Below are 12,300 nucleotides of genomic sequence, written 5' to 3' on the forward strand. Positions count from 1 at the left end.
TACTCAGAAATTATACATAAGTGAATGTATGGGTAATGAGTGAACATTTGACTCAATTAAAAGTACAAATATCTAGCCAAAAACATACTTGAGTGAAAGTAAATAAGTATTCACACTAAATTGTACTTAAGAATTAAAAAGTAAATATTTACCTAGCTAGAATTAAATCATGAGAAGAGATTGTGTGAGAGGATGTTGGTAAATTTGATTGGTTTGATTTTGGCAAATGTTTTTTTTTTTATTATTATTATTTTTATCTGGCCTGTTGTATGTAACACAGCAATTTCCTGGTGGAATGAACACTAGAGAAAATTCCTGACTAAAACAAAAATTACTTTTATTCCGATCATGAGTAAAACGGCAGATTATCGGTTCATTAACACTTTTCATCCTGTTCCTCACACAATGCTATCGCATGACTCGTTTTAACATTTGCATTACAATACCGACTACATTTAAAAGATTGTTTAAGTGTGATCAAATTTGAATAATAGAGCAATGCACTTATGATGTAAAGGACAAAAGTCTGCATTTTCTGACACTATCGGTTAGTTAAGTTTAACAGTTAAGTTTTATAGGGAGGTTGGTTTTGTTGATTTAAATGTCAATAGAACATTAACCTTAAAAAGCTTATCTGTTTGGGAGAACATCCCACTCGCTTTTTGTGACACATTAGACATTTGACTTTGGAACTGCCCTGAGACATGTAATGAACTACATCCTTTTATTTAGCAAAAATGTTACCACAGTCACGCAGTGCTCGTTGCATGGGAGAAGACACTCACAAATTGCAATGTCAGAGCACCCAGCCCCTTGAGACATAGAGAAAGATAAAAAAATATATATTTTTAAAGAAAGAAAACCTTTAAATTAAGTTAATAATGTTGTTGGATTTGTGAATTATTTTCTGAGGTTTTCAACCAAACCTTGCAATTGAGCAAATTGATGAATTCAATAAAATTAATGATTAATATTTTCTCAGATTCCACAATTTTTATTATTATTATCATTATCATTGCTGTTTTTTATTATTATTATTATTATTATTACAATTAATAGTTGCCTAACTAAAACAACAATAATAAATCAGCAAATTGGGAGTATACATTTAAAGATTTTTTTTATATATATATGAAGGCAAGTATAGAAGCAAATGACATGTACACATATTTTGCCTTTTGTTTTGATATACATATTTCCAACATCAATAATATTTTTTTACTTCATAACTGTCCAATCTGTTAAAGTAGCAGACATTTAGAATAAAGTTAAGAACAAAAATTGTCAGTGTTTCTCTCTTCGTGCTCATAGATTTCGATGATTATATCACATTCATTTGGGTGGTCACATACGGTCAAGCACAAATATTTCCACTAGTTCGTAGTGCATGATCTAATGTTAACAAACAACTTTTGATTTGAGAAATGTATTAGTATATGTTCAAATTAACATTAACTAAGATTAAAAGCTGTAAAAGTATTGCACATTGTTAGTTCATTATAACTAATGTTATTAACTAATGTTAACAAATGGAACCTTATTGTAAAGTGTTACCATCTTTTTTTAATGCTTTACTCGTGTGCCATAATCATGTAATACATTTTAATTATCTATATTATATTTTTTTATAATATACATTTATTTATAATTATTTAAATATAACTACTTATAAGTATTTAATAATTATTTATTTAATTATTGTTATTTGAGGGGCTTTCTATGCAAATATTTATATATGCAATCAGATGTGATTAATTCGATGTATTAATCGGCATACTATCATGTAATTAATTAGATAAAAAAAATGTATCAATTGACAGCCCTAATTTCAACATATCCGAAGCTCAATTCAGATCCAAAATTCCGCAGATGGTCGGAGCTCCACACAGCTGCCGTGCGACACTCCATTTGAAATGAATGACATCTGGTCTGTCATCTGTCACTTGTCGGATGCAGTGAAAAGGTGGCTTCAGTCCAGTAAGATTAAATAATATGATCAGCAAAAATTTAATGAGTACTTTTCAAGTTGAAATAAAATTGTTAAAAGTAAAAAGTATATGTTTTTCTTTGGAAAAGTAATTAAGTAAAAGTACAAGTATTCTGTTTAAATTGAACTTGAGTACAAATCCCACCAAAAATACTCACAGTAAGTATAATACTTAAGTATTTAAGTATACTCAATTACTTTAAACCCCTGCTTGAATACCAAAAATATTGGTCCAAGACCACCTGGACAGAGAAAAAATCTGTAGGTCAGCTCGTCACTGTAATTCTTAATCAAAATGTGGATATATAGCCTTTTGCAGAAATATTTAGAAATAGGCAGATCTTCACGATAGCTTCTCTCTTTTGGATAATGGCAGATGAACAGATAGATAGGATGTTGTCAGCAACTTTTTTACATAAAAATTGGCTTCACTCTTTCTATGTGTATGTGTTTGTGCACGTGTGTGTGTTTGTGTGTGGGCATGAGGGAGAAAGAGAGAGCTCTGTGACCATGTGACCAGGTTCTAATGCAAATACTTGATCAATGTTTTGTCTGCGGAACAATCCAAAAACACTTTAAAATGCAGTACAGCCCATTGAAGAGACGATGGCACTAGGGTGAATAAGGTCTATAATCATTAAAACCATTGGGGGGTTTCAGCAGGGATGTCAGAAGCCCTGTCTCGAAACAGTATATGAAGAATACTCAGATACAGTACTGCTACTGATTGGGAGCTAAGGCTAAAGCTAAAGGATTTAGAGCAAAAAGTTTAATAAAACAAAATTCAGATGCATCCGTACTGTAGCTTTCTCAACAAAGGATACAGTACATGCGATGCTGCCTTAAAACTTAGCCCAAACAAGTTATCTCAGGAAGAAACTTGTGGAACAGCCTTCACGTTGTAAGCCTTTGATGTCTTAAAATGCAGCCTAGTGATTTCAGCTGTATGTCAACAATAAAGTTGAAACAGAAAGCACACAGCGTAGGCCTACAATTCACAAAGAGAGGATGACAAAGCAAAAATGAGGGTGGACATATTTTTCCACCACAGGAGGCACTGTTTAGCTATTCATTGTCACAGAGCATCTTTTCAATGCAATTTATTGTCAATAAAAGTCTTTGTAGTTATAGGAAGTGATGAGAACAATATTAGCTGTGTCTCGTTTGGAAGGCTACATCCTACGGAGGTCACATTTGTCGGCTGCATATGTTATCAAGGCTGTCTCATTTCAGAAAAGCAAGTTGGACACTTCAAATGCAGCCTTCGAATACAACCTTCTTTCACAGAAATTCAGAGGATGCATGAGGTGTATCCTTCATGAGCACTCACAACCCACAATTCTTTGCTTCAACAGAAATGTCTAAAAAACATATATGCCAATTTGCCCGCAAATATGAAGTTCAAACGCAAGTAATGTTAACTCCCGAGTTGAAGTACCTCAGTAGATGGGTGCAGAGTATATAATATGTATAATTATATTAATATATAATTAAAATATAGTATTAGACTAAAAGTACTCCTGTAAAATCTATTTACTTTTCTCTTTACATCATTATAACTCTCCTAAAATCTTCCTCATACATTCCCTTTTAAAGGGACTTTGCAGTCAAGATTTAGGCCCCTTCATCGTACAGAGACTGCAATTATCAAAGTTACAAACAACTTGATGCTGTCTGTAACACAATAAACCCCAACATTTTCTTGGATAGGTTTGAGAATTGTGTTGCCATTTGTGGACAGGCCTTAGCATGGTTTAGTTCCTATTAATCGTTACCACTTTTTTTTGTGTAAATGTAGCGGGTACGGCCGGTCGAGGATAGATAGGGCTTCGGCACCAGCCGAGGGGAGACGCTCGCTGCCGATGCCGCCACGAAAGCGACAATAAAAGAGCAGACTACGCCACCCTGTATTTAACAGGGAAATAATAACCCAAATCAAAAAGGGCACACAGGTTCGTTGTTTCAAGACAAGAGGGCAAGAAACGTGAATACCACGGTACAAAATATTTTATTCATCTATACAGATTAATCATAATGGGCACTGAATGCTCATTTCATCCTTTAAAAGTGTATTAAAATTATGAGTACCACAATCAGCTGCGTGGTTTGTAGTAGGCTTCACACACCAATTAAACATATACACTGACGCAAAAGGCTGAGGCTTACCAGGAGCAGGAAGGCTAGCCGGGGGCAGCAATTCCCAGATAAAGACACACAGCACTCCACAGGTGAAAGGGGCACTACCACCATTTAGCGCAGGGAACAGCTAGCCCCCTGCACTGGGCCTTCAGCTCCTGGGAACACAGAAGAGAAAATTAACTAAATACATCTAAAAAGCAAAAAGACAAACTGATTTTCAACATACAACACATATGTCAGTGAAGGGCACAGATAATGAAAAATCACCATAACAGAACCAACTTCACACAAACAATAACAAATTAAAATGGTTTCAATAAACACAAAACAACACCATTTCCAAACTCTGATGATCTCTGTGGCTCAGGATACACACAGAGGACGGATCTCACTTCGCTGTGAGAGAGGAACCAGCACTTCTGAAGCCAGAGTTTATAATGTAAACATACCAAAACAAATGTATAAAAAAAAAAGAGAAAACAAAAGGTATAACAGAACAGAAAACAAAAGGTATAACAGAACAGAAAACAAAATGTATAACATAACAGAAAAAAAAGGTATAACAGAACAGAAAACAAAACAGCAGCATAGTTCAGCCCTGCAGCTTCAATCCAGACAGACACCTTCTGGTGAGCAGATTAGATCTATAGAAGAACAAACAATTAAACGTGAAACCCACACAAGTCACTCACCATCGTATTTAAGGCGTTCACGAACCAAAAGTGTTGAAGCTACAGCCATAATTACAGCCGCACACACACGGCTGTATGGAACAGCTGACTGAAGGAAGGCAGCAATTGGCCAGCGTAACTCGATACGAGCCTCGTGCAAACAAACGCTGAATCACATACAACGAAACTAACATTAACACAAGGTACCAGAGCCAGGCAGTTAGCCTAACGTTGAACATAAAAACAATCAATGAAGACAACACATACCTATTGAGCGGAAACGCCCAATACCGGAGAAAAGGGGGAGGCCATTAGACCATGACGCGCATCTAGGCGGCACATAGCCGCCCTAATATACCCCACGAATGAACGCTGATAGGTTATAAACAAAACCGCCGAATACTAAGGGGCGGGATATAATAAAACAGACAGATGCGCTATTCTTATGCACGCCACATAATACAAAATCGCATTAAAAAGTTCATATTATGCATAACCGGGAATATCACGGTTACACACAAATTACAACATTACGAAGGGGGAAACTGCTACAAGACATTAGTCTGTCTCACTACATAAACAAGGAATTTTCAGATCAAATATGAGTAAATATGGACTGCTCCAGGGTGCAGTATTATATTATCTGCTTTTCTCATTGTATGTGCTTCCCCTGGGAGACATTATAAGGAACCATGGAATTTGTATTCACTGTTATGCCGATGACATTCAGCTTTATATTTCTTAGAGACCTGGGGCCTGTACCATGAAGCTAGTTGTATAAACTCAGCGTTCTAGTATTGGTTTCGAGTTGAAAAAACAAACCAATCCAAACAGGGTTAATTACCACAATGCTGCTCATCAATGTTCTCTGTCAGCTCAGGCTTTGATCTCGAGTTTAGGATTAGTTCACATGCATGTACATGATTGAGTGTTGTTTGAAGCAAACAGCCAGTTGCTTGAAACATGGAGAGAAATAGTTCGATTCATATACACTTCTCACGAGAGAGTCAGCTGGATTTACTCTCTGCTGAAGGCAGATCAATATGAAAATACATTTAAACAACAAAACAATAGATTTTTATAAACTATATGAAAAGTTTAAACGCATTTACGCTGCACAAGACATCACCATGAAAAATTAAAACACATGATTTACACAGTACAAGGTATCACCGCACATTTATGAAGAAATTTACACAGCAAGAAGAAACATAGCAGCTGTGACGAGAGCCAAGAGGACAGCTGGAAACAAATTCTGAATGTGATCAAAATATTTAACAGCCGAAATATCGATGCATGACTTAATTCATATAGGTCCACAACAAAAACACACAGACTTATTCATTTTAAAAGCTTAAAATCTTATAAAATATTAAAGCTTTTATATTAATTTAAATTGAAAGCTTAATATAATTTTATACTTTTACAAATTAATACAGGCTATTGAATAAAAAAAGCACTTCGAATACTGTGTGCTCATTAATCAGATGCACAGGTAAATGTCTAAAACTGCCGGGCATTACTGACTGCTTCACTTCCACCATAGCCAATGTTCAGCTATGGGGTCATCAGCCGGGAGCCACCCATCACGGATGTTTTGCTCAATTAATCCCAGAACATCTCCTGGTGGTGGGGCAGCAGTCAGGGGCATCGCCCTGCCACCCCCAAAGATGGACACCAGATCCTTCCGATTGCCTCTTGTTCTTGCTTTCACGTCAATACATTCCTCCTTTCCCATCGAGCCTGACCTCCATAAGGTAAGAGGCAGCCCTACATCCTTTTTCCCTGCACTCGGTGAACAAATCAACATATTTTAGCTTGTTCCTCTCATAGGCTGCCTCCAGTCCCTCTTCCCATGGGACAGTAAGTTCTAACTTTCAAATCATTCAACCATTCAAAGTTCAACCATTCTAACTTTCCTAGCTGCTGCTGACCATAACACTATATCTGGCCACAAGCAGGTAATGGCGATCTCAGAAGGACATTTTTGTTGCTGGCCAAGGTCAACCACCATTGACCAATCACTTCCATGTGTCAGGATTGACCTGTCCTTCCTCCATGCCTTGCCTTGTGCGGCAACTCCCTTTTTAACAAACTCAATGTACGTACTTTCTCTGAGGAGCATACTGGCCTTTGTTGGACTTTATTGTGCACACCTCATCATGCCGCCACCAGTACAGTCCTTGTGCCAAGGCGGTCTTACACCCAGCCAACATATGCTGCAGATTTGCTCTTGGGACCTCACAGAGGGGACAAATCTCCTCTTTACCATGCCACAGGGACAAATATCCAGGGCTTGGAAGAGTGTCATAGGTGGATTTTATTATCTTGTAACTACCATTGCTTTCTTCTGTATTTTGGAGGCTGCTGAGAACAGTTTGGGAGCCATCACTCATTCAAGTCCGGCTACTCTTGATTGGGTTCTTCCAACAATCTCGTGTTGCTTCAATCTTTCACTGCCTTGTTTACAACCTCCTTTGCCTTCCAGCCGTGGCCAATTCAGACCTGTCAAGCCCACACTGACTGGTCTGTTTATTTGCTTTGTTCTAAGAACAGCCTGGTCTCCTCCTGCTTGTAACCCAGGGTGATGGACTTTAATGGAAGTTGTAAGCAGAGCATGTGAGCGGAACGTTAAGTGGAGTGGTGATAATTCCACCTGAGTGGAGAGAGCCTTTTTGAAGATTCCACTCCGCTTGCTCAGGCTACTTAATGCGCTTCATGGTATGCTGATTTGGGAACCTGCGAAATAGGCAATAGGCCTGAGGTTATGGAGTTCAAACATTGTTTTAGTGAAGTTGCAAACTATATATCCTATATAAATCAAAGATAAGAATGAGGAAAGTGAAATAGAGTGGGGAGAGACAGTGAGAATTAGCAGGTATTCCATTTGGACACATTTCCAGAATGTGCAAGGATGTGCTATGCAAACATGGTAGTGCAGCAAAAGGTGTAGTAGTGTAGTAGGCTGCACTACCATTCGATAATAAATTAATATAGTTATTAAGAATAAGAATATAGTAAGGTATCTTGTTGTTTTACAATCATGTCAGTGCAGCTGACAGCTAGATGCAGGCCAGGTTCTGCGGGGTTGTGTACGTTAGAGCTCCCTCAATTGAATGTGTAAGCTTAAAGGTGTCAAGAATTAGATTTTTACTTTATTTTATAATGTTCCTTGAGGTCCACTTAAAATGTTTGTGTTAAATGTAGTTAAAAGTAGTCATAATTTAGTAATTATTTGTCATTTTTTATCCAGATTTTGTGCCTTTGATTCAAATGCTCAGTTTTTTGGGGCATGTGTTCTTGAAGAATGCTGTGATTGAGTAACATCTTTGCATGTGGATAAGTGTTAATGCCCCCGCCATTATGCACATGTGGGGATGTTTTGAAAACTTTGGATGGTTAAAAAAAATGACAAATGGAGGAATTCATCCATACATGTTTGAGCCGGAGGCTGATCCCGAATTTGACGTAAATTAACCCCCTCCACAAACAAAACTTGTCTGTTTGTGTAATAGGTATTAATTTTATTCTTGTTTAAACTAAGACACGACACAACGACGTGTATCTTGTTACATAGTTGGGGCATTTTCCAACGATGAAATATTTATGTGTTTTACAATGCTGAGTAACGTGGAGCCCTCAGCGTCAGACGCCACGCTCTCCGATGCAGCAGGGAGCTCATCCACCTCGAGCTCCAGAGGATAGGCAGACTGGCCGTTAGGCGAGCCACTGTTGCCTCGAGCACGGACAGGAGTCAAGGAGGATGCCGGTTTGGGGTCCGGGGGGGCGTACCCCGCGGCACCCGCTGCCGCCCCAGATCGCCTCCTGCTTCTGTTGAAAGCAAGCCACGACCGCAATGTTGCCATGGTCATGTTCTCGCAGTGACTTAAATTCTATACAAATAAAGAAATTAAAGTCCACTTTGTCCCCATACATCAAACACCAACAAATGGCACAAAAATGGCTGTACTATGTAGCCAAAATACTGTAGAGAGAGTGAGAGAGTAAGATCCCAAACAAATATTACAACTATTACAGAACTGCTCTCTCTTTTGATGCTTATTTTGTGGGTGGATGCATCGAAATGTATCTCCTATTTTTAAATGTGGCAATGCAGTCAATGACACTATTGTGGCTTAGCGGCCCAAGCACTTCACCCTCAGTGGCTTTGTTATGGTAGCCAGCTGGTAGGTAGCTGTGCAGTGTGTAAAACCTCACTCCCCTGGCCTCAAGAGGCACACTAACGCTAGAGGCTGTAGCCTTTAGCCTCCTCATTATCAAGCCTGCCTGACATGTCAGAGACGCCAGTTCAAATCCCGTTTGGAGCGGGTCCAGCAGGACCGTTTACAGTTGTGTTGATACCCGGGAGGGGAGTGAGGTTTAGTGGGGTGAGTGTAATGGTGGCCAGCTGGTATGTACTGTGCAGTGTGTAAACCTCACTCCCCTGGCCTCAAGAGGCACACTAATGCTAGAGGCTGTAGCCTTTAGATTCCTCGTTAGCATGCCTGCCTCGTGTGACGCAGTGCACCAAAGGACCTTTCACAGGAGCAGCTGCTCACAAATAATACATTTTTTCATCTTTACCCATATTAAATAAAAATAGTCAATGTAACTAATTACTAATATTAAATAAATGTCCATATGTATTGTTCTTGATGACAAAAAAATGATATGAGTCAATGTATTTACATAATTTTACATTATATAGCTACTGTGTGTTTCGTTCCTTTCAGTCTGTTTTCTAAGGGCTGGTTAGAATAGTCAGAACCTTTTTTAAGAGGAGCACCACAGGTGTCTGTTTTCATTATTCAAAACCCAAAATTCCCATTGCCAGGCTCTCATATGTGTCATTCTCTTTAGTAAGCAGGAAACCGTCCAACACATTTAATAGTAATAGTATTCTCTTCTTGCTGTCCTGCCATTTGAAGTCAGCAACATAAATAGGTGTAATAAATGTTAGTGGTTTGGCACATTTAAGAACAATGCTGCAAATGATCCTTCCAATAATTCAGTATATTCAATTTTAGTCATGGGATATATATATAGAGTTTGTAAAAATCCACTAGGTGACTGGGATATATGCTAACAACAAGGTTATTCATGTCTCAGTTGCATACTCTCTGTTCAATATCATTTGTTGCATACAACATGTTAGTATTTAAATACAATGCATTTTACCATCAAATGTGATCAAATCTTGAATGATAGTCAATGGTATTCTAGATGTTGTGTTGTTGTCTTGTTCATCACAATGTTATGTGACGCATCAGAGTTCTACACAAGACTGGGTCTGTTAAACTACTGAAGAGCAGTAATCCACACTTTTAGACCTTACTGCTTTTTTATTACAATAACATACTGGCAACACTGTTGCCTGCTTACTGTAAAACCTGTTGCAGGTGAGCTGTAACTGTTGCTTACAGTTATTTACTAATTACTGTTATTGGTAGCTTAGGTATATTACTGAAAAATACAAATTGTACAGTAACTAGCTGTATACATTGTGTGCAGTATGAAAAGTATTACTGTAATATATAATAATATTATATTTTTTTCATTATTTCCTTTATTAAAATGTTCATTCATTCAAATGCATTAATATTTAAACTAGTGCCCGACCAATATATTGTCAGCCAATATTATCAGTCGATATTGGCCTTTCATATATCGGTATAGGCGTATATTTTACCGATATTTGCAAAACATTGCTTTAGAATTGTAATCATTACGTAGTTTGTCCAACAGAGCACGCTCCGACCTATTGTTTACAGAGCTGACTCTGAACTGATGGTGGCTCTGCAGACAGGGTGTTAAGTGGTGCATAATTGAGTGGTGTCTTCTTGGTAAGTTGCTAACTAATTTGTAAAATACATACTGGAAAGTTAATAAAAAATTTGCCCATCATTTTCCCTTTTCAATATAACTAATATAACGTTAACCCTGTCCCTGACAACCATGTCACTCATGTCACTCACTGTTAGCCAGCTAGAGTTTGTCAGTGCATTTAGTAATGTAGCATATTAAAATATAAACATCAGAGCATCTTTTGCAGCTCATCAGACAATGGTTCAGTGGTGAATCATATCTGTTGATTTCACACTACGCTGTTAGCTAGTTGGTGAGAGGCAATGCTGGTCGATCTTTTACTCTCTGTGACAATGAGCTTATAGCTAACTAGCTAACCATGTAGCTACTTTTATTGCTTGTCAGCTGAGTGGAAGCTAATGTGTAAACTTGTATTCACCATACTGATGTTAAGGATTCACAGTTTGGTACCCCATTCAACAAAACAACTTCAGTCATTGCATTAATAATATGTAATATTTCGAATTCTGGTTTCCACCACTGAACTTGAATAACAGAATATGGTGGAACACTGCTTCTGCTGTTTTTCTCTTATTGCGGCAGGTGTAAATGCTTCTTGTTTTACAACCTGCCAATAATTGACTGGCAGTATTAAAATAGTCAGCATTTGACTGATAATAAACAGTAATACTGATGTTTATTTAGCTATTTATTTTAATTTATTCTTTATTTTAATGGTCAGCATTTGACTGTTACTAAAAAGTACTGTGGTTTATTTAGCTATTTATTGTATTTTTAATTATTCTTTATTTAAATTGTCATCAACTGACTGATACTGAACTTACAGTACTGATATTTATGTAGTGATTTATTGTATTTTTATTTATTCTTTATTTTCTCAGTGTTAATTTCTAGAATTTGTTGACAATGTATAATAATAATGTAAAATATTCTTCGCTAAAAATATTTGCTTAAGAAAGCAGCCTTCTGAGTACCTTTGCATAGTCATATTGGTACAATATCAGTGAACAATCAACATAGAAAAGGTCTGTTTTCATTCCAGCAAAAAATAAACTATATCGGCCGCCATATCGCTAATCAGTGAACATTCCCCCTCTAAAATCGGTCCAATCCTTGTACTTCCTTGATGTTTTTCTTGGAGAGAAGTGGCTTCTTTGTTGCCGTTCTTGACACCAGGCCATAGTCCAAAAGTCTTCACCTTACTGTGCATTCAGATTCACTCACACCAACCTGCTGCCAATATTGAGCAAGCTCTGCACTGGTGGTGACACGATTCCATAACAGATTCATCAAGAGGAGACGGTCCTGGTGCTTGCTGGACGTCCTGAAGCCTTCTTCATTTCAACCTCTCTCCTTGAAGTTCTTGATGATTCGGTAAATGGTTATTTCAAGTGCAATATTCTTTGCAGAAATTCCCTTTCATGTGAGGCCATTTTGATGCAAAGCCATGATGGCTGCACGTCTTTCTTTAGAGGTAACCATTGCTAACAAGAACACAATGATTGGAATCACTTATTCCCTCCTTTTAGCAATCAGTCTGCTCTTATAATCCAATCAGATTGATAGAGTTCACCTGACTAGTACTCGTTCACACTTTCCCAGGTGCTGCTGATATGATTAGTGAAATGATTTTGGCTGGTCATTTTGTGCCAGGACCAAAAAAACTGTGAAATTTGG

This window comes from Xyrauchen texanus, chromosome 38, assembly GCF_025860055.1.
Source record: "Xyrauchen texanus isolate HMW12.3.18 chromosome 38, RBS_HiC_50CHRs, whole genome shotgun sequence".
Taxonomy (NCBI): Eukaryota; Metazoa; Chordata; class Actinopteri; order Cypriniformes; family Catostomidae; genus Xyrauchen; species Xyrauchen texanus.